Source organism: Centropristis striata, chromosome 17 (genome assembly GCF_030273125.1).
Source record: "Centropristis striata isolate RG_2023a ecotype Rhode Island chromosome 17, C.striata_1.0, whole genome shotgun sequence".
NCBI lineage: Eukaryota > Metazoa > Chordata > Actinopteri > Perciformes > Serranidae > Centropristis > Centropristis striata.
This window is the reverse complement of record NC_081533.1, coordinates 463,859-490,418: the sequence shown is the minus strand read 5'-3', so window position 1 is coordinate 490,418 and position 26,560 is coordinate 463,859. Positions and strand designations below refer to the sequence as shown.

General features: G+C 41.4%; 1 pseudogene; it reads left to right on the top strand.

Annotated features, from left to right (window-relative positions):
• LOC131988994 (scavenger receptor cysteine-rich type 1 protein M130-like) overlaps window positions 1-26,560 on the top strand; it is a 912,635-nt pseudogene that overhangs the window by 869,026 nt on the left and 17,049 nt on the right.

Sequence of the window (26,560 nt, the reverse complement as noted above, 5' to 3'; positions counted from 1 at the left end):
TTGCCCCTCAGCTTGCGGCATGTGACACAGTGATGAAGAACTGAACATATCAGTCTCTTGCCAGCAACAATCCACAGGCCAGCTGCCCTGACTGCTCCCTCCGCGAATTGTCGCCCTTGGTGTTTCACTTTGGTGTGGTAATGACTCACCAGTAATCTTGTGACATGACTTTGAAACATGCATCAGTCAACCCTGAGGTAAAGAATCCCATCATTCTGCCAAAACAGACATCCTCCAGTCCGCAATAGACCATCGCACATGAAGGGATCAAGATCCAGGATTGCACTTGATCTTGGGATGGCTCTGCTCTCTTGTAGTGCAGCATACTCGTGTGGATAAGCATCCCTTTGAACAGACTTGAGTATGACCATCTTCGCCGCTTCCAACTCTTCCAGAGTGCGAAGTTTGCTGCATCGATGCCATCCTTTGCATGTAGCTGAGGGGTCTGACCTGAAGGAACGAGTCTGGTGGATCAAGAAGGAAACTGCTCTCAGCAGAGATTCCCAGGTGGAGAAGCGCTGGAACCGTTCTGAGGTAAGTTTACCCTCACTTATGCAAGTCGCAAGGGTGGTCAGCTGAGATCTCACATCCACGTCTGTCTCAGGATCCACTAGTTTGAAGGACTCGTGTGTTTCAGGCTGAAGTGGTTTGTGAATGAACTCTGGCCCAGTAAACCACATGGTGTCAGTAAGTCGTGATGCAGGTACAGACCTGGTGGCCAGATCAGCAGGATTCTGATCCGTATGCACGTAGTGCCACTGCTGTGGAGAAGTTGTCTGGCGTATACGGTGAACACGATTATGTACGTATACAAAGAATCTCTTGGAATCGTTATGAATATATCCAAGGACAACTTTGCTGTCACATATAAACTTGACAGCTTCTGGCTTGTGGTCAAGCTCGTCGAGAATCAGTTCCGCCATTTCAACGGCCAGCACAGCTCCACATAGTTCAAGGCGTGGGATAGTGGGTTCTGGTTGAGGGGCTAGCTTTGCCTTCCCGAGCACAAAACCAACTCTGCACTGCCCATCTGTGGTGATAACCCTCAGGTAAGCTACGCTCCTATGGCCCAGTTTGAAGCGTCCGAAAAAAGACACAGCTAGGTGTATGTGGCGTTGGAGAGGGACTGATGTATGTACGAGCGAGGAAGATGGAGGCTGCTCAAATCATGGAGTGATTTTTTCCATGTTTCCCACTTGATGAACTTGTCTGCAGGGAGTTCCGTGTCCCAATCATGAATGTCAGCAGAAAGTTCTCTGAGCAATGCTCGTCCCTGGATCGTCACTGGTGCAACCAAGCCCAACGGGTCAAAGAGGCTATTGACTGTAGATAACACTCCTCGTCGAGTGAACGGCTTATCGCTGACTGCTACCCGGAATGTGAAAGTGTCAGAGTCTATGTTCCAGCACAAACCAAGGCTTCTTTGTGCAGGGAGAGCCTCTTCCTCAAGGCCTAAGTCTTTAAGGCCTGCTGCCAAGTCTCCAGGTGTGAAGGCTTGCATGACTGTGACGCTGTTTGAAGCAATCTTATGCAGCTTCAGATTTGATTCTGCCAGTGAAGCTTGAGTGCGCTTGAGAAGATCGATTGCCTCAGCCTCAGTTGGGAGGGAGATGAGCCCATCGTCTACGTAAAAGTGTCTGTTGACAAAGTGGCATGAGTCAGATCCATAGTTCTGCATACCTGCTTGGGCTGCTCTTCGAAGGCCGTAAATAGCCACCGCAGGTGAGGGGCTATTCCCTAACACATGCACTCGCATTCGGTACTCTGCTATCTCCTTAGTCAGATCGTTATCTTTGTGCCAGAGGAATCTTAGGAAGTTTCTATGGTCATCTCTCACCAAGAAACCATAAAACATTTGTTGAATGTCGGCTGTCAGTGCAACAGCTTCTTTTCTGAACCTGAGCAGTACTCCGAGTAGGGAGTTATTCAGGTCAGGACCCGAGTGCAGGACGCTGTTGAGCGAGATACCATCTTCCTGAGCACTCGAGTCAAACACTACTCGTATTTGACCTGGCTTTTGGGGATGGTACACTCCAAAAATGGGTAAGTACCAACATTCTTTGTTTTCGTGGAGAGGGGGTGCTTCCTCTGCATCCCATAAAAGCAACAAACTGTTCTTTCATTTCAGGATTTTTGTTCAGTGTACGTCGCAAGGAGTGGAGACGGGAGAGGGCTTGAGCATGGTTGTTTGGAAGGCGAGGTCTAGGTGACCTGAACGGTAGAGGGGCGATCCAACTGTTTTGCTCGTCTCTCCGGCACTCTGCCTGCATGATCTCCAGAAAGATCTCATCCTCAAACGACAAGGCAGGTTTGTTATCGTTCTTTGTTTTCTCAAACACATCTTGTCCAAGTTTGTCTTTAGCAGGGACACCAGGAGCAGGATTGCTGGACAGATGAGTTGTGGTACAGTTCCTGCGCTCCCCGCCGTAGCCTGCTTTCTCTTTAACATTGACGTGATTCTGGCAAGGCGTCAGAGTGGATGGTCTTCCATTTTGCAGGACGTTGGTCTTGAAGACAGATACAGTGGGCTTGTGGGCACTGTTGATGCAAACTTCTCCTACTATAACCCACCCTAAATCCAAACGCTGGGCAAAGGGGGAGTCGTGGGGCCCATTAATTTGTTCTCTCACCTTGTGGACACGTATGAGGTCTCTCCCCAGTAGGATTAAAATCTGTGCGTCAGGATCGATCTCTGGGATGTAAGGCTCCACAGATTTCAAGTGAGCATGGGAGCGAGCAACCTCTGGTGAGGGGATTTCTGATCTGTTGCTCATAATCTCATTACATTCGATGAGTGGGGGTAAGTCCAAACACACGTCACCATTCAATGCTTCTATCTGAAAACCGACTGCCTTCCTTCCAGTCATTTCAGTGGTTCCAGCACAGGTCCTCATCAGGTAAGGTGCGATGCTACCATGGACATTGAAGAGCTGGAAAAACTCAGATTTTGCCAGCGAGCGATTGCTCTGGTCATCAAGGATAGCATACATTTTGACTGACCGTTCTCGTTGTCCTTGAGGGAATACTCGCACTAAGCATATCTTTGCACAAGATCGCGCTGGGAGACCTTCGCCACAGACCTCAGTGCACCTAGAAGTCACCTCTGGAGGAGAGCTGTTTTGCTGCTCTGTGTCTGATTCCGTCGCAGGAGACATTATAGATGAGAAGTTAGTGTCTGGGTGTAAGGCTGTGCAGTGTTGATTACTCTCGCACTCATTGCATTTCAGCTCCACTGGGCATTCTCTGGCCATATGAGTAGTAGAGCAACACTTGAAACAACGCCTGTTTTCTTTCAGTAATTTCTTGCGTTCTGTGAGTGGCTTCATTTTAAAGGCTCTACATTTCTCCAAGGGATGAGGTTTATGATGGAGTGGACAGTACTTGTTCTTGTCTGTCTCCGTTCTGTGCACTGAGCTTGACTCTCCTGTTGTTGACACATCCGTCTTCTGCACAGATATAGCTGTCTTCCAACCATCATGCCTTGCACTGGGCTGTTCATTGCGATACTGAGTCCGGTTGCTGTTTGTCAAGACAAAGCTAGGATCATTTCTGGCTTTCGCCTGGTTCCTGACAAAGTCGGCGAAGAACGAGAAGGGAGGAAAGCAAACCCTGTATTGTTCTTTGTAATGTGAGCCAACAGAGAGCCATTTTTCTTGTAAGCTTGGTGGCAGCTTTTCAACGATGGGGTTAATTCCTCGAGGTGTGTCAAGGTAGCTCAGCCCAGGTAGATATCCGTCCTCTTTAGCTGAGAGTAGCTCCATGAGCAGGTCACTAAGTTATCTTAGTTTAATGTTTTCCTTTGGAGTGAGACGAGGAAAGTTGTCCAGTCGCTTAAATAAAGCACTCTCTATGACTTCGGGGGTGGCATAACACTCTTGTAGTCTTGTCCATGCTCACTCAAGTGCAGCTTTAGGGTTGGTAATATAGACAGCACGTAATCTTTTAACATGTTCAGAGGACTCCTTCCCTAGCCATTTTACCAGTAGATCCAACTCCTCACTGGCTGTTAGCTCCAAGCCCTGAGTGGCGTTAAAGAAGGAGGACTCCCATGCTCTGAAGCTCTCAGGGTGGTTATCAAATTTTGTGAGACCTGTGGTTACCAACTCCCTGGGAGCAAGATACTTAGCAAAGTCTATCATGTCAGCAGATGGAGCAGAAGAATAATCTTGTTTGTCGTTCTTTGGACAATGGTTTGTATAGCTTGCATTTCTATATGAAGGAGAGCCCTGCTCCTGATAGGTTTTTAAGGGAGACTGGGGGTGCTGATGGCGTGAGCTAGGATGCTGAGGTGCAGGTAGGTACTCACTCTGCTGTGTCTCTCTCAATGCTGCCAGCATGACATCACAGTTGTATGCGGGGCTTAACACAGGGGCTTCCTGCTTTTTTAACTGTGGTATTTCTTTGAGAGAGGGAGGTATATCTGGAGGGGGTGTGGCAGGTTTATAGCTGGCCTGAGACTGATGTTCCAGGTATGCCTGAGTTCGTTGTCTTATTATCTGAGGAGAGACACCACTCCTGGCGCTGCGCATATCCTCACATTCTGTCCCTGCTGCAGCTTCTAAAACTTCAGCCTCTGCATTGGCGGCAGCAGCTGCTGTTTCCAGTCCTAGAGCTTCCAAATCCACTTCTAATGTAGCTTTTTCCAAATCCAATTTGGCTCTCTGTTTTTTCAATTCCATCTCTCTTTGTGCAAATGTGACTCTGGTGCGAGCAGCTTCGGCTTTGGCTCTAGCTTTAGCGGCAGCGCTGGCTACTGAAGCTTTGGAAGAAGATGTGTACTTAGAGCTGGACACTGATGACCCTTTTTCTTCATCTGTTGCATGGGCTTTCATAACTGTAGCGAATGAAACCTTCTTATATTATGGCTTTTTACTGTACTGTTCTCTTTATGTGTTCTACTTCCAAAGTGTTAACATAAATGAAAAGGAGTTTGGCTGGCTGTTTAAGAGCCAGGAAGTGAGCGTCCTTGCTCCTTTAATGACTTCTTAACAGCAGGTCAATGATGACATATTGAACCGGAGTAAAACTAGAAAGGAAAATACAAAAATGTGCTTAATAGACTGCTATGACAGAAATATGTAAATATTGTAAATAATGTAAAATCTGCCATTAACTATGATAAATAAGGTGTACAACAGGCAAGTATAAACACTGTAAGTAACAAAGACAACATATCAGGTGAGTAGCAAGTAATGAATTATGACAGCAAAGTAATCTTATAGGCTCACACACAAAGTTATTATACATGAACAAACCTACAAAAACGTCTGTCAAAAGTCATCAATATTAATCGTCAAACATGTAATGAACATCCACAACTTACAGCCATTGCTTTCTGAAGGATTCACATGGAAGATTGCGCTAGATTCATTAAGAGAAACCTTTCAACTGCAGTCATGCTCTATTCTCTGTTTTCATGCCTTCACTACTTCCTACTTCCTGTTTCCTGTTTCCTGTTTCTTTCCACCTTAAAAGTAAAAGCTCAGCCAATTTTTTTAAGGAAATAACAATACAAATACATTTTAACAATTAACTTAAACTCTTCACATATTAAAGACATACAGGGCAGAACAAAAGGAGTGACCTGCCAATGAAGTGTCCCTTATTTATTTTTCGGGGAGTTGGCAACCCTAAGTAGACTGAGCTCGGTCTTCAGTAAGTCAAATGTTGGAAAAAAAAGAAACCCCCTCTCCTCTCTCGAAGAGTACCAAAGAAAATGTCTCTAGGGGAAGTTGTCATTCAAACCTGAGATTGTCACATCAATTGTATATTTTAAAGAAAACACACAACAAGATGGCCCTATAATTAACGAGTGGAAAAAAAACGGAGGGGGGTATTTTGCGTATTATTCTCAGTTCAACGCTCTTGAACTATTAAACTTTTAGTCATATTTACCTGAGAAGGTGTAGAGGACAAGGAAGAAAAAAAAAGTTCAGTATATATCCATTTCAGTTCTCAAATTGTGGAGAGGCTCGTGGAGAGGTTGAAAATCTTCTGCCTCCGAGACGGACTTGAAAACCACCAGGTGGGCTGGGTGCAGCAGCCCGTAGCGGATATCCATAGCTCGAAAACGGGCCTCAACTCCATCGAACTGTCGCTGACGCTGGCGGGTTTCAGCTGATAGGTCCGGGAAGAAGCTGACTCGTTGATTCCCGTATCGCACTTCCTTCTGCTTTCTGGCTGCCCTCAGTGTCTTTTCACGGTCTTTATAGTTCAGAAACTTCATGACAATCGGTCTCTGTGCTGAGGACCGGCTTGAGTTAACTTGACCTACCCGATGAGCTCGTTCGATGACCGGGGTGGGGGCCAGATCATCACCCAGAGCTTTGGGAAGCCAGTTTTCCAAAAAGCTGCACATATCTGAGCCCTCGGTTTTTTCAGGGAGTCCAATTTGTCTCAGGTTCGAGCGTCTCCCTCGGTCCTCTTGATCTTGGATTTTATTCCTCAGTATCTCCACCGTCCCTTCTAGCTGCTCGACTTTTTGTTGGAGGCTGGTCACATCATCCTCTGCCTGTGAGATTCTCCCCTCCATTTCCCCGATCCTCTTCGAATGCGACAATACATCTGTTTTAATCCCATTAATTGCCTCCAGCATATCGTTGGATTGTTCAGCGAAATCCTCCTTCAGTGAGCGAATCGCATCCAGTATGACGCTGTTGGACGGCACGTTGTCGTTAGCTTCGTCTTCGCCCTCATTAGCATTCTTGCTAACCTTCTCCACAAGGATATTAGCCTTGTTATTTTGCGGCCCCTTAGCTGGTTGTTGTCCAGGTGGTTTAGAATTTTTCGGTGGCATAGTGACAAAATACACTTTTCCACATCCAAAACAGACAATATTGTCCGAGCCTCAGTAGAGTTTAAGTATTTTTCAGGAAGTTAGCTACGAGCCAAGTTAATGCGACTTGGCAGCTGCGCTCCATAACTGGAAGTCCCCCTCCACTTTTATTCCAAGCGCTCATTGAAAAAGCATTTCTAACGTCTCACTTGTCTTTGTAGACGAGTGTCTTCACGCCAAAATTCACCAAAACAGAGAAGTCTACCATAAACTGGAGTCTACATTTGTACCAAAAATGGTGAAGTTACTGCCACGGTCAAATAGCATGCTTGCTAGCGGTGATATTTGAATTTGATTTTATTTACTTTATTTACTCCTCCCTGGCATGTACACTGTACTACACTACAACAAGACCACGCAACGGTGAACCAAAGAGTTAAATATTTACTCACCAAATCAATGTGCAAACACAAGTAATTGAAGGTGTTGAGAGAGCTCTCGTTGACCGTTCGGTTGACCGTTTTGTGTGGAAAGCACAAAGTAGATGAGACAGATCTGTGCATGTCTGAAAGAATGCCCAAAGGCCTCTGGGAACAATACATGTTTTTTATCATTTCACTTAACATGGATACATTAAGTAAAGCATATTTTGTAACTCCAAATGACTACTTACTTATTTAAAAGTAGTGTTCATAACAAGTTGATGAACACTGAGTTTGGTTCACTTATCATATTTAATTAAACTGGATGTTAGCATTTACAGTGAGTTTGAGACATTTTTGAACAGGGAATAGGTTTTTAATCAGAACATAATTATATATTACGATGTTAAAAAACAAATGTGGTTACAAGAGGTCAAGATTCAATTTTAAGTTTTAATCCGATTCAGCTGTAATGGCCAAGTACATGTTCTTCTTCTGTTATAAGCATTCTTTCATTTCTGTCTCAAAATTCAAAAATCATATCAACATATTTCATGCGGATTTTTCTGCAGTTATTAATAACATCTAAAAAACATATAAACGTTTCTGTGAATTCCTTCATAGCGTGGTCATTATTACTATGACCACTAGAGGCTGCTGCCTAGCAACAAATGTAAATATGTCTGTAAATATGTAAATGTTAATATGTAAATATGTCTGTAAATATGTAAATGTTAATATGTAAATCTGTCTGACAACAGGCTGCTGACAGCCATGGGCGTAGGCTAGCAGAGGGACGGTAGGGACATGACCCTCCCAACTTTAAACAACCTTATTTACATTATCTTTGAAGTGCACTTATATAGGTTAGTTACATTGTCTTCCCATATTTTGCAAGGATAGAAATGCTCCTCCTGCTCCCCCTCCTGCTCCTCCTCCTCCTGCTCCTCCTCCTGCTCCCCCTCCTGCTCCTCCTCCTGTTCCTCCTCCCGCTCCTCCTCCTGCTCCTCCTCCTCCTGCTGCTCCTCCTCCTGCTCCTCCTCCTTCTGCTCCTCTTCCTGCTCCTCCTCCTGCTCCTCCTCCTTTTATTTATTGTGAACTGTATATTAATATAATTTAAGTTATGTTCATGCAATGGATAATTTGTTAATTAATAAAATCCAGTCATTTATTCTGGAAATTTCCAAAACGTTTCTTCAGTAGTTTTTGAAAACAAAGGTTTGACCGTATATCAGGTGAACTTTTATACCCTATTTTGGCTGCAAGCAGAAATGAGTGAAACAGAGAATGAGGCATTCTGTAGAACAGAAAGAAAAACATTGTCATGTATATTTGGAAATGGTGGACTTACTGATGAATATGAACATGTTGGAGGATGCATGCAGAAATGAGAAAACTGAAAATGAGGCATTCTATAGAAGAGAAAGAAAACAGTAATGTAGCTATATTTGGACTGATGGGCTTACTGATCAATGTGAAGATGTTGGATGCATGCAGACAATCAGAAAAGGAAGAGTTCTATAGAACAGAAAGTTGTAACAGGCTGAATGTTGTTTATAATGTTGTGTTCTAATAAAATGGTGAATATGAGAATACACTTCCTATTTCACTGTAATATTACTGGGAAGTGAAAGTTAATACAGTCAGAACACTTTTTTTTTGCATTGATCATTGAGCCGACCTATTCATTAGATTCACATTCACAAGAAATTTAGCCCCGACCCCGTCCATCAGTTTGGTCTTTTTAATGTCCCGTCCCCAGCAAATAATGTACATGCAGGTTATGCTGTTACATTGTCCCTACCAATGTTGAGACCAAACCTACGCCCTTGCTGACAGCTCACATATATGAATGTTTTTGAGAGGTTCCACAGTAACGTGGAAGTTCTAAGAAAAGAGTGAATTAACAGTCACTCTCTGGAGGTTTCTTTTTTCTCTTTATTCACCAGCAGATTTCTGTTTGACAACTAGTTCCCTTACTTCTTTAACTGTTGCTGTTCAAACATTTTAAACTGTGGTGGTAATAATAATAGTAATATTATTATAAATATAATCATTAATATTAATAATGATAATTATTATTACTATTAATACAAGTAATAATAATAATAATTATTATTATTATTATTATTGTTATTACTATTATAACTTGTATTACCTTGACAAAACAACCTGAGAGAGTTCATTCTGTCCACAGCTCCAATCATGCTGCTTTATTCTGATGTTTATCTTCTGATTTTGTTGTCAGGACTCCAGGCTGAAGGAAAACTCAACTCACCAGGTAGAGAAGAGAAATATAAAATAGAGAACAGAGAAATAATGAATCATTAAAGCAGAATAAGCAGCCAGCTGTAGCTGTTTCATTCAAATTAAATTCACTTATTTTACTGATGACTCTCTTGTTTGTGTTCAGAGTCTGTCAGGTTGGTGGGACGAAAGAGTCGCTGTGCAGGAACACTGGAGCTGAAACATAAAGGAGAATGGAGACCAGTGGTTTACTCTGGCTGGACCCTGAAGACAGCAGCAGCTGCCTGCAGAGAGTTCGACTGTGGTTCTGCTGTTTCTGTAGAACGGAGAGAGGAGTCCTCACGCAGATCTGTGTGGAGGATCAGACCTGACTGTGTCCAGTCTGGATCTGCTCTGAGGGAGTGTAAAGCATCATCATATTCCTCTTCCTCCATCCTGAATCTCACCTGTTCAGGTAATGGACGTAGTCACCGTGACGTCACCCATTGGTTTGTGGTCTGCCCGTTTGAATATGTGTAAAGTGTATGTTGCTAACCTTAATAACATGAAAATATCATTATCTTGAAATAACAAGATAATGTCATGTAATAACATGATAAATATATTGTGCAAACCTGAAAATATATTGTTATAACAATAAAGTTATAACTTAATAAACTTCAGATCAAGTAAAATATGAGTCTTGCCATATAATGCGTGTCCTCCTAACTTTGTCTCTGGATATCCAGGAGTGAAATGCTTTTACTAGCTCATATTTTAGACTGTTTTGAGAGGACAGTTCATACATTAATACTTACCTGGTCTGAGAAAGGAACGATGCAGATCTCAGCAGGTAATAAAAGATAGTCCCACCTCTGCATATTGCATCCATAACTTTATATCAGCACATATATTGGGCCATTAGATAGTGTGAGTTACATTCATTTAATAACACGGTAAGATGGTTTAGGGATGATGCATCTAAAATAAATAAAACTGTTACAGGAATGAAATGGTTTTATTATCAGCACATATTTGACTGACTTTGGCAAAAAAAGGTCTAATAAAACATTGATGAGTCTAAACTTTGATAAACTAAAGACAGCAGGTTATATATCACCATTGATGAAGCACACAAAGAGCGGTATATGGTTTTTGAATTCTGCTCCATCCAGTTTGAATCACTGATTTGTTGTTTCATGACATCTTTTTATTTAGTGTCTGGTGTCTTTTACCTCTCTGTTTCTCTTCTCTCTCCTCTCCAGACTCTGTCAGGCTGGTGAATGGGACCAGTCTGTGCTCAGGCAGACTGGAGCTGAAGTCTGACCAGTCTAACCAGAGCTGGTCCTCAGTGTGTGAAGCTGACTTTGACCAGCAGAATGCAGCGGTGGTATGCAGGGAGCTTGGCTGTGGGGCTCCTTCAGTCCTCCAGGGGGCGCTCTATGGAGAAGGGGAGGCTCCAATGTGGGCCAAAGAGTTCCAGTGTGGAGGAGATGAGTCTGCTCTCCTGGACTGTAGAAGCTCAGGCTCAGATAGAAACACCTGCTCACCTGGCAGAGCTGTTGGACTCACCTGCTCAGGTAGAAGAGGAGCTGCAGCTTTCATTTGGTTCATTTCTGTTCTCATCAAACTCACTTTATTCTTTTACTGATGACTCTCTTGTTTGTGTTCAGAGCCTGTCAGGTTGGTGGGAGGAGACAGTCGCTGTGCAGGAACACTGGAGCTGAAACATGAAGGAGAATGGAGACCAGTGGTTGACTTTTACTCTGACTGGACCCTGAAGACAGCAGCAGCTGCCTGCAGAGAGTTAGACTGTGGTTCTGCTGTTTCTATAGAACAGAGAATGGAGTCCTCAGACAGAGCTGTGTGGAGGATCAGATCTGACTGTGTCCAGTCTGGATCTGCTCTGAGGGAGTGTAGAGCATTTTCATCTTCCTCTTCCTCCATCCTGGATCTCACCTGTTCAGGTAATGGACGTAGTCACCTTGACGTCACCCATTGGTTTGTGGACTGCCCGTTTGAATATGTGTAAAGTGAATGTTACTTATTTTAAGATAATGATATTTTCATGTTATTAAGGTAACAAGATAATGTCATGTAATAACATGATAAATATATTGTGCAAACCTGAAAATATATTGTTATAACAATAAAGTTATAACTTAATAAACTCCAGATCAAGTAAAATATGAGTCTTGCCATATAATGCGTGTCCTCCTAACTTTGTCTCTGGATATCCAGGGGTGAAATGCTTTTACCAGCTCATATTTTAGACTGTTTTGAGAGGACAGTTCATACATTAATACTTACCTGGTCTGAGAAAGGAACAATGCTGATCTCGGCAGGTAATAAAATATAGTCCCACCTCTGCATATTGCATCCATAACTTTATCTCAGCACATATATTGGGCCATTAGATAGTGTGAGTTACATTCATTTAATAACACGGTAAGATGGTTTAGGGATGATGCATCTAAAATAAATAAAACTGTTACAGGAATGAAATGGTTTTATTATCAGCACATATTTGACCGACTTTGGCAAAAAAAGGTCTAATAAAACATTGATGAGTCTAAACTTTGATAAACTAAAGACAGCAGGTTATATATCACCATTGATGAAGCACACAAAGAGCGTTATATTGTTTTTGAATTCTGCTCCATCCAGTTTGAATCACTGATTTGTTGTTTCATGACATCTTTCGATTTAGTGTCTGGTGTCTTTTACCTCTCTGTTTCTCTTCTCTCTCCTCTCCAGACTCTGTCAGGCTGGTGAATGGGACCAGTCTGTGCTCAGGCAGACTGGAGCTGAAGTCTGACCAGTCTAACCAGAGCTGGTCCTCAGTGTGTGAAGCTGACTTTGACCAGCAGGATGCAGAGGTGGTCTGCAGGGAGCTTGGCTGTGGGGCTCCTTCAGTCCTCCAGGGGGCGCTCTATGGAGAAGGGGAGGCTCCAATGTGGACCAAAGAGTTCCAGTGTGGAGGAGATGAGTCTGCTCTCCTGGACTGTAGAAGCTCAGGCTCAGATAGAAACACCTGCTCGCCTGGCAGAGCTGTTGGACTCACCTGCTCAGGTAGAAGAGGAGCTGCAGCTTTCATTTGGTTCATTTCTGTTCTCATCAAACTCACTTTATTCTTTTACTGATGACTCTCTTGTTTGTGTTCAGAGCCTGTCAGGTTGGTGGGAGGAGACAGTCGCTGTGCAGGAAAACTGGAGCTGAAACATGGAGGAGAATGGAGACCAGTGTATGATAGTTACTCTGGCTGGACCCTGAAGAGAGCAGCAGCTGCCTGCAGAGAGTTAGACTGTGGTTCTGCTGTTTCTCCAAAGCAGAGATGGCAGTTCCCAGTCAGATCTAAAAGCATCAAACCTGACTGTGTCGAGTCTGGATCTGCTCTGAGGGACTGTGCATCTTCATCTTCATCTTTCTCTCTGTCTATCCTGGGTCTCGTCTGTTCAGGTAAGCCTGTCAGTGACATCATCTATGACATCATGAATGAGAGAAATGTTTCCAGTGAGTTCCTTCCTCTGTCACATTGAAAGTCAGTGGTTTATAATCTATATATGTTATATCTTTATATTTGTCTTTGTTTATCCTGGATCTCACCTGTTCAGGTAAGCCAAGAGTTTCCGTCAGAGTATTGTAAACCCGGCTGCTAGCAGAGCTTTAGTGGACTCACATCCTCGTATCTTGTTGAGATAATAATAAACTGTCTAACATTACAATACAGTGAAACCGACTGCACGATTTGTGCAACACATGTGCATGCACACACATACACACACACACACACACAGACACACACACACACACACACACACACACAGACACACACACACACACACACACACACATCCAGGACGTGAACCACGCCAAGACAAAAGACAAGGATAAAGAGAAAAGAACAAAAGGAAGGTGCAAGGTAGCGGCAAGAAACCCAACAGGGCTTCTACAGGCCTCTACCTATATTAAAATTCACAAGTTAAATTAAAACAAGTGACTATCACACAAAAATAAAATGAAATAAAAGGAATATAAAAATGAAGCAAATTATAACTATATTAAAAGTAAAACAAAACAAAAGCGTAGAAATGTGTGTGTGTGTGTGTGTGTGTGTGTGTGTGTGTGTTTTTTTTCCATGCCACTGTTAGCATCGGAGATAAGGGAATTAAGATTTTTATCTGCTAAGATCACGTTGGTGTCATCAGTAATTTGGAAGATACAGCAGGAAGGTCATTAATATATATGAGGAACAGCAACGGTCCCAGAATAGAACCTTGAGGGACCCCACACATTATTTTAGTCCTGCCTGATACTGAACCATTCACAAATACATATTGTTCTCTATCATATACATAGCTGCACAACAATTTCAAAGTCTGTTCATGAAAACCATAATGCTTCAGTTTTTTGATTAAAATGTCATGATTGACTGTATCGAAGGCCTTGGACAAATCTAAAAAGATACCAAGAGCAAATTCACTGTTATTCATAGCTTCATAAAGTTTGTTAACAAGTTGTAATAAGGCCATGTATGCCGAGTGTTTCTTTCTAAACCCATATTGGTGTTCATAGAGGATATTTTGTGCATCTAAATGTTCTAATATTCGCTTGTAGACCAGTTTCTCTAAAACCTTTGAAAAACAGGGCAGAATTGATATTGGACTGTAATTTGTAAAGCTACTAGGGTCCCCAGATTTAAAAAGAGGAATAATTTTAGTGACTTTCATACTTTTAGGAACAACTCCATTTTCCATAGACTTTCCACAGATGTATGTGAGTGGTTGTACAATATGAAAACTAACCTCCTTAAGCAGTGATGCACTTATTTAATCATGACATTGAGATCAGCTATTATTTCCTGTACTTCAGTAGCACTTGGTGGATCAAATTGCAATACAGAGGGATAATGACCATGCAAGTAGTCAAGTGGACTTCCAGCTGTCTTCTTGATTCTACTAGAGAGAGAAACACCCACATTAACAAAAAAGTGGTTGAAACTACAGGATATATCATACGGGTTGTTTATTATTCTCCCGTCACTCAAAAATTGTGATGGGAGTGCAGAAGATGCTTTTGTTTTGTTGAATAATACATTGATGTTTTTCTAAGTGGATCTAATATTACTAGCAGATTCCTTACATTTCTGAGTGAAGTAATTCTTTTTTGATATATGAAGTAAGTGGGTGAATTTGTTTTTATATTTCTTTAATTTGTAGAATTTAATAGGCATGGGTTTGATAAGAATTTTTTAGATATTTTTTTTTTATACAGAAATTTTTTTTAAGCCAGTGGTAAACCAAGGTTTGCCATAATTAGAGTCCCTCATTTTATCATATTTGACCAGGGGAAAACATTCATGAAAGCCTGGATTAAATGAGTCCATAAAGACTTGATAGGCTATTTCTACATCAGATTCTTTAAGAACATTTTCCCAAGATATATCACCAATCAAAGATTTAAAACGATCCGTATTTTTCTTGTTTAACAGTCTGCATTTGTAATCATTAGATGTCTGTTTGTTTGCATTAGCAAATGTAAACTGAAATATTGGTAAATGATCTGAAATATCTGCATGTAGGACACCGCTTTGAGTTTTATGACCTAAAGAGTTTGTAAAAATGTTATCAATTAGAGTAGCAGAAGTACTTGTTACTCTGGTGGGCTTATAGATCAAAGGGTACAGATAACTGGAATACATGGTATTCAAAAAATGTCCTGTTTGTGTGTTTCTCACTCATGAACAAATTGATATTATAGTCTCCAAGCAGATAACATCATTTTCCCTCCTTGTTTATCAGATCTAGTGTAATTGAAAGAGCCTCAGAAAAGTGATCAATATCAGTATCAGGAGGACGATATATACAGCCAATTATCACATGTTTTCCACCAAAGTAGGAACAAGAGGGGATTTCCACAAAAACAGATTCTGCAATAACAGATGGAGATTGTAACATAAGATATTCTCAATGGATAAAGTGGATATCTTTATGCAGAAAGAGGGATACTCCACCTCCTACTCTTAACTCTCTGCAGTAATGAACAGCATTATAATTGGATAAGTCATAGCTAGATTCCACATCTTTAGCCAACCAAGTTTCTGAAAGGCCAATAACAGAAAATTCATGTTCCAAACTTGACAAGTAATGAATTAAAAAGTCATAGTTCTTAGGAAGGCTGCGTATATTGAGATGAAAGGAAGAAAATACATTTATACCTAATGGGAGAGCACGACAGAAGCAGTTAAACTGACTCTCATCATAATATTTACAATTTGCTGACCCATCTGTTGCTAAATTTAAAAAGTTTGAGTCAGGGTCATAACAGCCATTACACTGCAAATCATTTTCATTATTGATTTTAAATGTATTAAAGACTAAGTGATCGGGGTAATTGTGTTTTTTTTTATCCCAGACAAGAGGCTAATGCATTCATTATTATTGAGACTATGGAAGGGAAACAGTGATACATTCATCACATGTCCAGTGTATCCAATTATTAGCATTTAACTCATTAGTGGGCGTACATTATTGATGGAATAGACGTTGGCAAAGTCCACAAGTGAAGTCCAAGGGTTTCACACATCTCTGACATTTTTGACAGATGTTTTTTAATGTCATGAGATGTGATCAAATACTAATATGAATGAGATACAATGGGGGGATGATCCGGTTCATGACTTATACAGATCTGTTATTTTTCATGGACAATCAGCTTGTCATGCCGCAAGTAGGCAATGTCCCCACGAGCACGAGCCTTCATGGCTGGCAAGAGTTCCTTGTGTTTTTGCCTTACAGCTTCAGTGTAATCCTCATTAATGTATATGTTTGATCCCTTGAGATTTTTTGCCCTCTCCAAGATGGCAAGTTTGTCCTTGAATTTGAGGAGTCTGACAATGATCGGTCTTGGTCTTTCTCTGTTGGTAACAGGTTTCCCTGTCCGGTGCACGTTCCATTTCAATGCAACGCTGGTCCAGTTGTAGCTTCTCAGGGATCAGTTTCCGTACCTTCTCTTCCAACTCGGACCAGTTTTCATTTGTAGTTTCTTGGATACCATCAATGACAATATTATTTCTGCGTGATTGCCCTTCTAGATAATCTGTTTCCTCTGTTAGTGATAGGAAAACGTCATTCCTTTAGATATATCCAATTGCATTTTAGAACTCATCATGCTGTTTGATTTTTCCTTTGCTGTCAGGTCTTCCACGTCTTTCTGAGTGAAATGGATGCTCTCTCTCAGCTCACTGAGTTCTTTGGAGAGTCCATCCACTCTTTTGTTTGATGCATCTACCAAGATTTGCATGCAGTTCTTAAAATTGCGTTCTTGCTGTTCTAACAGTTGAGTGAAAAAGTTTTGTGTTGATCAAGCACATCACGTACCTGGGCAGGAGACACCATGTCTTCCTCTTTTCCTGGGCGTGACATGATTTACTGGCCTCTGGTCCAGAGCAGAGCCTCCTCCTAATGCTCCTCTGTTTTTCTGTATGTTTGTCTCACAGTAAATCCTCTCAGTTTCTCTCACATTTAAAACTTGACTTTGAATGATTGTGAGTTGAAGCGTCAGAGTCTCCGGTTTTGTGTCAGCAGCTCCGATGTTGGCAGCGTCTCTGTGTCGCTCCCCAGCTCCACTGCTGTGGGCTGGCTGTGCTGTCTGCTCGTCTCACCTCACGACAGATGCAGCTGTAACAGAATTCAACCCAAGTCAGTGAGGTAACGTTGAGCTCGCTAGTATTAATGTGAACATTAACAGTTAGTTCACACTCGACTGATGAGAACGATAACGGTTCAAGTTAAAGCTAGCTAACAGTCAGCAGCAGACATTTGGATTCATGGCTACAGCTCAACGTTTTCCTCTACCTTACTAACTTTACTCCTCTTTATCTCCTTTAAACATAACAAGGCTGCAGTCAGATCTCTCCATCTCATTCTGTCATTGGCAACATGCTGCAGCTTTTCTCAGTACAGGTGCATCGCAGCAGCTAGCAGGCTGTTTCTAACTCTTGGTGGCTCTGACCCCGCCCCTTATTTCAAGCAGTCATGCACACACACTGAATCTGCATCATGTTCCATATGCATAGAAATGAGACCAAATGCTAGTTTTTACACACGAAAAATGATTTTAATTTCATGTAGCTGCATTTAACATCAAAATTAAAAAGAACACATACACCCTTTGTTTCATATTCATGTGCTAGTTCAGTTTGCATTGTTACATTGTGGTCTCGTTATATTTGTTCAAAGACAGGCAGGTACAGGGTAATAAGTGATTATTATATGGAACCAAAAATGATAACATTCTCCACTACAAATGGTTACAGGTAGACATTCAAAGCACAGAGTACTTATTTCATCTTCCTCCTCTCTCTCTCCTTTTTATATGTATGTATGTATGTATGTATGTATATATATATATATATATTTTTTTTTTTTTTTTATTTCCTATTGATATTATCATTATCATTATTTATCTTTAATCGAGAAGGGAAAGAAAGACATGACTGGTAGACCAGTTAAGTGTATTTCTTGGAACATAAATGGATGCAGTAGTCCTATTAAAAGGAGGAAGATACTATCATTTTTGAAAAATAATCAGGCAGACATTGTTCTAATACAGGAAACCCACATGCAAGGTTTGGAAGCAGAGAAATTTAAAGCGGGATGGGTGGGACATATATTCCATAGCTCATTCTCAAACAAACGTAATGGGGTTCTGATTTTGGTTCACAAAAACATAAGTTTCATTTTGCCAAAACCTGCTAAAGATGCAGAGGGAAGGATTATCTGTGTTGAAGCAGTGGTCGAGGGAGTGCCTCTTGCATTATGTAACATATATGCTCCTAATAAGGGACATCCCAATTTTTTCCACAACGTAAACAAAATACTAGGAGACACTGAGGGTGGAATTGTTCTAGCTGGGGATTTTAATGAAGTTATGGACCCAGTACTGGATAGGAGTTTATTCAGACCTCCTCCCATGACTAAGGAGAGAGAGGCCTTACATATGTTGAAAAGTGATGTGGGACTAATAGATATATGGAGGTTGACAAACCCAAATGTAAATGATTTTACTTTATTTTCCCACTGCCATAAAACTTATTTCAGAATAGATTTTTTTCTAATACGTACTTCCCTGGCAGACAATGTGGCTAACTGTGACATAAAGACAATCTCTCTGTCAGATCATGCACCAGTCGAGCTATTCATTAAGGCCAGTCTAAAGACTGAAAGGAGGGGGAGATGGAGACTAAACACTGGATTAATGTCGGAATCAACTTTTAGAAAGACAAAAGAGGAAGATTTAAAAACCTTTTTTGAAATTAGCATTGGTAGCACTGAAGAAATAATTACTGTGTGGGAAGCCTCAAAGGCATATATAAGAGGGAAATTCATAGCACAAGCTGCTAAAGAGACCAAAGAGAATCTTACCAGAATTAAAGATTTAGAAAAAGAGATAAAAGATAAAGAATTAGATCTGTCAAAACACCTTTCCAATGGGAAATTTCAAGAACTATGGAAGCTTAAATACTCTTTGCATGAGCTTTATAACAAAAAAGCAGAATATGCACTTCATAGATTGAAAACAAACTTTTATGAAGGTGGAGAAAAAATGGGGAAATTATTAGCAAGACAGTTAAAGGAAAAATTCTCTGCTAATACCATACCAGTTATAAGGCAGGGGGATGCACAGACATAAATAGAATATTTCAACAGTATTATGAGAAGTTATACTCACCTTCTATATCTCCAAATGCCTCTCAAGAAGATATAGAACAGTTTCTCCTTAGTATAGAGGTACCCAAGCTCCCAGCTCAGGGGGCAGCTGGATTGGAATTACCCATAACGGAGGCCGAAATAAGGGAGGCAATTTCTTCAATGAAAAACGGGAAGTGGCCGGGTTATGACGGGCTCCCAGTGGAATATCATAAAGCCTTTGTAGATACTGTTGTGCCAGTATTACAGAGGGTGTATCAGGAGATGTTTGATAAGGGTCGTGTTGCTCCAACTTTCAATGAAGCGGTAATTCCCAAAACAGGTAAAGATGCTGCAGATCCCTCCAATTTCAGACCCATAAGTCTGCTCAACCTCGATTTTAAGATTCTTACAAAAATGTTAGCGACACATTTACAATTGGTTTGACTGAGTATCATCCACCCCAATCAGGTCGGTTTCATGAAAAAAATAACTTCAACTGATAATGTCAGACTCCTGTTACACTTGATGTGGCTGAGTCAATCCCAAAATGCTCCTATAACTGCTATTTCTATAGACGCAGAGAAGGCTTTTGATAGGGTGGAGTGGCAGCTTCTGTTCTCCACCCTATCTCACTTCGGCTTCAACTCTAACTTCGTTAAATGGACAAAGATTTTGTATAAAGAACCCAAAGCAGCAGTGATGACAAATGGTATAACCTCCCCCTTCTTTAATCTGACCCGAGGAACCCGACAGGGATGTTCACTGAGCCCATTATTGTTGATCATCTTGTTAGAGGTTCTAGAAGTGTCTGTTAGAGTACACCCTGGAATAAGAGGAGTAAGGGGAGGAGACAATGAACATAAATTATTATTATACGCTGATGATGTCTTAGCAGTAATATCTGAGCCTTTAACTTCTCTGCCACATCTGATGGACACCATAAAATCCTTTTCAAAATGTTCTGGGTACTCTATAAACTGGAGCAAATCTGAGGTGGAGAAGTTTAATTTGAGGTGGGTACGACAGAATGTTTGATGCCAAGATACTTCAATCCCTGAGGATATGGACAAAATAGTGGCACTACACTTTAACCCCTTACTTTAAAAGATAAAAACAAACCTTGATAAGTGGGGGAAATTAAAACTAACATTGTGAGGAAAATTTATGTTATAAAAATGATAGTTGCCCCAAAGTTCAGTTTTGTGTCAATGATGTTACCAATTAAGATACCACCCACCACTTTTAGACAATTGGACGATATAATAAAACATTTTCTTTGGGGTGGGAAAAGACCACAAATTAAACTGAGAAAGTTGTGTACACATGAAGAAAAGGGAGGGCTGGGCCTCCCAGATCTTAGATTGTATTATTTAGCTTTTGAGATGGCCAATATAGCAAGGTACTGGCCAGCTGCAGAGGGTAAAGCAGCTTGGATGGAGGTAGAAAAGGAGATAGACCTTTTTTGTGATAATACCTCTATGGGTTGGAAAGGTAGGCATAACATTACAAATCCAATAATTCTGCATTCAAAGGATGTTTGGAGCAAGGTACATGAAATGTTTAAACTCAAACACACTCTACAAAGATATTCATGGTTGTGGTATAATCCTGATGTCTGTATTGGGAAGAAACCTGTGTTTTGGAAACAGTGGCACTCTAAAGGTTTAAGCACCATTGAAGATCTATTTGAAGATTGGGTGTTTTCGTCATATGATAAACTGTTGCAGAAATTTAAGTTGACGGGAAAAGATAACTTTTGGAATTTTTTGCAGATAAGGAGTTGTGTTTCATCAAAGCCATACAATATTACTGATAATGTGGTGATAGACTATATGAAACTTCCACTTGGAAAACGAAAAGCCTCACTATTTTACAAAATTGCTAATTCTTCTCTTGGTAATGACTCTAACCAGTTAAAGATGACTTGGCAGAGGGACTTGGGTGGAGAGATTAGAGGTGATAGATGGGAAGAGAGGCAAGAGGTAAACTTACACAATATAATGTATTACATAGATACTACTACACACCATCGAGACTGTTTAGGATGAAACTACTGGATAATGACTTGTGCTGGAAGTGTAAACGGGTAACTGGAACCCTTCTCACCATCACTACTGGCCAATGGTGGCGCATCATCACCTGCTGCTGTGCCCCCCCAACCCCCCCCCCCCCCCCCCCTCTCTCTCTCTCTCACTCTCTCTCTCTATTGCCCCCCCCCACCTCTATCTACTCTACTCTACTCTGTTGACCTGCCCTGTACAACGACATCTATTGCACGTCTGTCCGTCCTGGGAGATGGATCCCTCCTCTGTCGCTCTCCCTGAGGTTTCTTCTTCTTTTTCCCCTGCTAAAAGGGTTTTTTAAAGGAGTTTTTCCCTGGCCGATGTGAGGGTCTAAGGACAGAGGGTGTCGTACCATGTACAGTCTGTGAAGCCCTTTGAGGCAAATCTGTGATTTGTGATTTTGGGCTATATAAATAAAATTGATTTGATTTGATTTGATTCTCCACTGTTTGTGGGAATGTGTGTTAATCAGACCTTTCTGGACTCAGATTCTAAATATTTTGAGGAACTGGCTTGGAGCAGAAGTCCCCTCAAGCCCAGAACTCTGTTTACTGGGGGGTAAATCTCAGTTTCCCATTATTACTAAATGTAGCTTTTCTGTAATTTCGGTAGGCACAACAACAGCCTGTCGAGTTATTTTAAGGCGTTGGAAGGCATCAGAAATTCCACAGGTCAAAGAATGGGTCAGTTCAATGACTGAAACTGCATCCTATGAATGTATCCTCAGTAGATTAAGTGATGACGGGGGGAGGGGTGACCCCTTGGGACAGGTTCTGGGATTACATAAAGGTAAATAATAACCCCCACTAGGATTCAGGACCCTGGTTTTGTGCTATTTCCCCCAGGGGGGATCTGGTAATATTGTATGCCCCAGCAACATGTCTTTATGATGTGTGTACAGATATGATACATGTTTAGTTTATATTATTATGTACTCAGTTTCTTTTGTATTTTCTGCCTTTTGAGAGACAGAAATGTGCTGAGACTGTCACTGTAAACTCTTAATAATAATAAGTCATCTAATAATATAATAATTGTTTTTGTATGGAGATATGTAGTAAGTTTGCCATGTACCTGAGCCTTGTAGAGTTGAAAAGTTCAATAAAAACTTGAATTAAAAAGAAAAGAAAAGGAGAGATAGTGCAGAGTATCTTCAGACCATCAGTCTCTGTCTTTGTCGCTGCCTGTTCTCCGGAGAGCACCGTCCGTTCGTCATGCGCCCTACTGTGCGTTCCCATGATGCTTTGCGCTTGGAGCGCCGCGGTGGCCTCAGTCGCCGCGTTGAAAGGGAGTGTCATAAAGTGAGATTTTATTTTCCTTTCACCTAATTCCTTTCGTATCCCGGTATACTGGCTCCTCTTCTTCATTACTGCTGCTGAGTAGTCTTGGTTGAAATAAATCCTCTCATCAGCGTACATGATCGGGGCCCTCTTCTTCTCCCAGGCCGCTTGGAGAACTCTCTGCCTTGTCTGCCAGGTTAAGAACCGGACAACTATTGAACCAGGTGCCTCTCCATCCTCTGGTTTCTTTTGGGGGGATCGATGCGCAGCAATTATGAACAGTTTGTTCGCAGGAATGTCCAGCTTTACAGATATCAGCTCATCTAAGAATTTCACCATATCCGCTCCCTCAGACTCCTCTTTCACCTGGTGAATCCTAATATTGTTCTGCCTCGATTTGCTCTCAAAATAATCAAGTTTCTCAGCCATGAGACTTTGTTGTACCAGCAGATGAGTCAATATTTCATTCATAGTTGGCTCTTTATCCTCCTGATCATTGATTCGTTGTTGTGTGGCTGAGATTTCTCCTTTCGTGCTTTTAATCTCTGTGTGCATTTCTTTTACTTCCAGCGTTAATTTAGCTATTTCTTGTTTCGTTTTTCTTGAGTGCTTATTGAAATCAGCATGGAATGCACCAAGTTCAGCTTTTATACTCAGCATCAAACTTTGTAGGTCAGTTTCTTTGTTCTCCGTTTGATCACCTGACATTGTTTTCGGCAATTGTTTGCGTTTCCGTTTCGTTTCCGCCTTGATCTGTACAGGTTTAGTCTCTCCTGAGTTCATGCCACCACTGCACGTTTGATATAGTTTTGCAACTTTCAGTCTTGCATTTCCACAGGGTTTTTTCCAAACAAATTACAGCTCAACACAGCCACTGTCTCTCCGCACAGCTCAGCCGTACCTCATCAGGTATGACAGGATGTAATGATTTTAACTCCTGATAATATATAAAGGCAAAGATTTTTAATTAGGGACAGGTCATATGACTTTGGGAAAGGCTTGGTTTGAGCTGCTAGTGTCCAGCAGCAGGTCCTTTGGTTGTCACCATAACAGGCACCAATGACCTGCTGGTCACAGTGTTGATCAGCTCAGCCAGTCAGGACCCGTCAGTATCTACACACCTGCATGGTGTTCATCACCATGGCAACTCCTTAAAAGGAGGAAGTCCAACCCCATCACTTTTTTATGAGGTCACCTTTTTGGCAGAGATACAGAGTGAAAGAGGGAGACAGAGGAGAAGACTGGCAGGAAAGGGCTCCGAGCAGGATTCCACCTGGACCGCCTGCTGACTTCTGTTATTCTGGAAACAGATTTTTATCCTGTGCTGTAGATCTCTCCTGAGCAGGAGGAAGAGAACAGATGATCATGTTGTGTTGTTGCTTGCAAACAAATTGAACCTGTTTTAAAATGTATAACAGAAATGGAGTGTAATAAATGTAAATGTAGTGGGAACATTGCAGCAGTCTCTGGTGTTATAAAGATGCGTTCTGTAGTCAGTGATGAACTAATGTTGGAAATGTGCTGCAGTCCAGTTTGATTCACTGGATTATAGTTAGAGAGAATCTTTTCATTCTGTGTCTGGTGTCTGTTTCTCTTCTCTCTCCTCTCCAGACTCTGTCAGGCTGGTGAATGGGACCAGTCTGTGCTCAGGCAGACTGGAGCTGAAGTCTGACCAGTCTAACCAGAGCTGGTCCTCAGTGTGTGAAGCTGACTTTGACCAGCAGGATGCAGAGGTGGTCTGCAGGGAGCTTGGCTGTGGGGCTCCTTCAGTCCTCCAGGGGGCGCTCTATGGAGAAGGGGAGGCTCCAATGTGGACCAAAGAGTTCCAGTGTGGAGGAGATGAGTCTGCTCTCCTGGACTGTAGACGCTCAGGCTCAGATAGAAACACCTGCTCACCTGGCAGAGCTGTTGGACTCACCTGCTCAGGTAGAAGAGGAGCTGCAGCTTTCATTTGGTTCATTTCTGTTCTCATCAAACTCACTTTATTGTTTTACTGACGACTCTCTTGTTTGTGTTCAGAACCAGGTGTCAGGTTGGTGGGAGGAGACAGTCGCTGTGCAGGGAAACTGGAGCTGAAACATGAAGGAGAATGGAGACCAGTGATTAACAATTTCTATTACTCTGTCTGGACCCTGAAGACAGCAGCAGCTGCCTGCAGAGAGTTAGATTGTGGTTCTGCTGTTTCTGTAGAAGAGAGAGAGGAGTCCTCATACAGATCTGTGTGGAGGATCAGATCTAACTGTGTGCAGTCTGGATCTGCTCTGAGGGACTGTGCATCTTCAGATTCCTCTCGGTCCATCCTGGATCTCACCTGTTCAGGTAAGCCTGTCAGTGACATCATCTATGACATCATGAATGAGAGAAATGTTTCCAGTGAGTTCCTTCCTCTGTCACAGTGACAGTCAGTGGTTTATAATCTATATAGGTTATGTCTTCATATTTGTCTTTGTTTATCCTGGATCTCACCTGTCCAGGTAAGCCAACAGTTTCCGTCAGAGTATTGTAAACCCGGCTGCTAGCAGCGCTTTAGTGGACTCACATCCTCGTATCAGGGCGGATGAAAACTCATTTTGTGCAGATATTTGAAAAAAAGAAACTGTCTAACATTACAATACAGTGAAACTGACTGCACGATTTGTGCAACACACAAACACACACACACACAGACACAGTTCTTATTAATGCTCCCTAAACACACACACACACACACACACACACACACACTCATCCAGGACGTGAACCACGCCATCCTCTGACTTGAAGCTTTTTAAGTATTTTTATTTTGCACAAATAAGACAAAAGACAAGGATAAAGAGATAACAACAAAAGGAAGGTGCAAGGTAGCGGCAAGAAAACCAAAAGGGCTTCTACAGGCCTCTACCTATATTAAAATTCACAAGTTAAATTAAAACAAGTAACTATCACACAAAAATAAAATGAAATAAAATGAATATAAAAATGAAGCAAATTATAACTTTATTAAAAGTAAAACAAAACAAAAGCGTAGAAATGTGTGTGTGTGTGTGCATGCGTACCTGTGCATGAGTGCGTGTACTACTTAGTGACCTGAGTAATCAGAGCAGCCACTCAATTGTTCTTGTATGTATTCAGAGAGGAAAACTGTATTGAACTATTGAATTGATCATTCCAGAGTATTGATCCTCTGTATTTTAAGGAGAACTGCCCAAGGGTCGTACGATAGTGAGGCGGGTGTAATCTTGTTAGTTGTCTAGTATTGTACTTATGTAATTGTGAGTTGACATGGAAATATTCACTGAAAGCTTTAGGAATGGGATTTGGAATATACATATACTTAAAGATAAAAATGCATATTTGGTATATATTGATCTGAAAAATTGTCATCTTGAGTTTTTGGAAAAGGGGAGCAGAAGGATCTAGTCGTTTTGAAAATGTGGCAGTTCCAACAAATCTTTTCTGAACAAGATAAATACTATGGAGGTTGGAGGCATATGTACTGGCCCAAACAATGTTACAGTATATAAGATGTGGATAAATCAAGCTGTAATATAAAGTCAGTAGACAGATTAACCAGGTCATGAATTTTCCTGATGACACCAAGCGATCTGTAACTTTACTACAGACCAGGTTGATGAGCTCTTTCCAGCTTAATCTCTCATCAACCAGAACTCCTAAAAACTTTGTGGAAGTAACCTGGGCAATTTCTGTTCCATTGATTATAATTTTTGTTTCATTTTTGCATTTCTTGTTTCTATTAGCAAATATAATAAAATTAGACTTTTTTTATATTTAGAGATCATTTATTAGATTGAAACCATTTTGAAATTTGTTCCATGCCACTGTTAGCATCGGAGATAAGGGAATTAAGATTTTTATTTGCTAAGATCACGTTGGTGTCATCAGTAATTTGGAAGATACAGCAGGAAGGTCATTAATATATATGAGGAACAGCAACGGTCCCAGAATAGAACCTTGAGGGACCCCACACATTATTTTAGTCCTGCCTGATACTGAACCATTCACAAATACATATTGTTCTCTATCATATACATAGCTGCACAACCATTGCAAAGTCTGTTCATGAAAACCATAATGCTTCAGTTTTTTGATTATCGAAGATGTA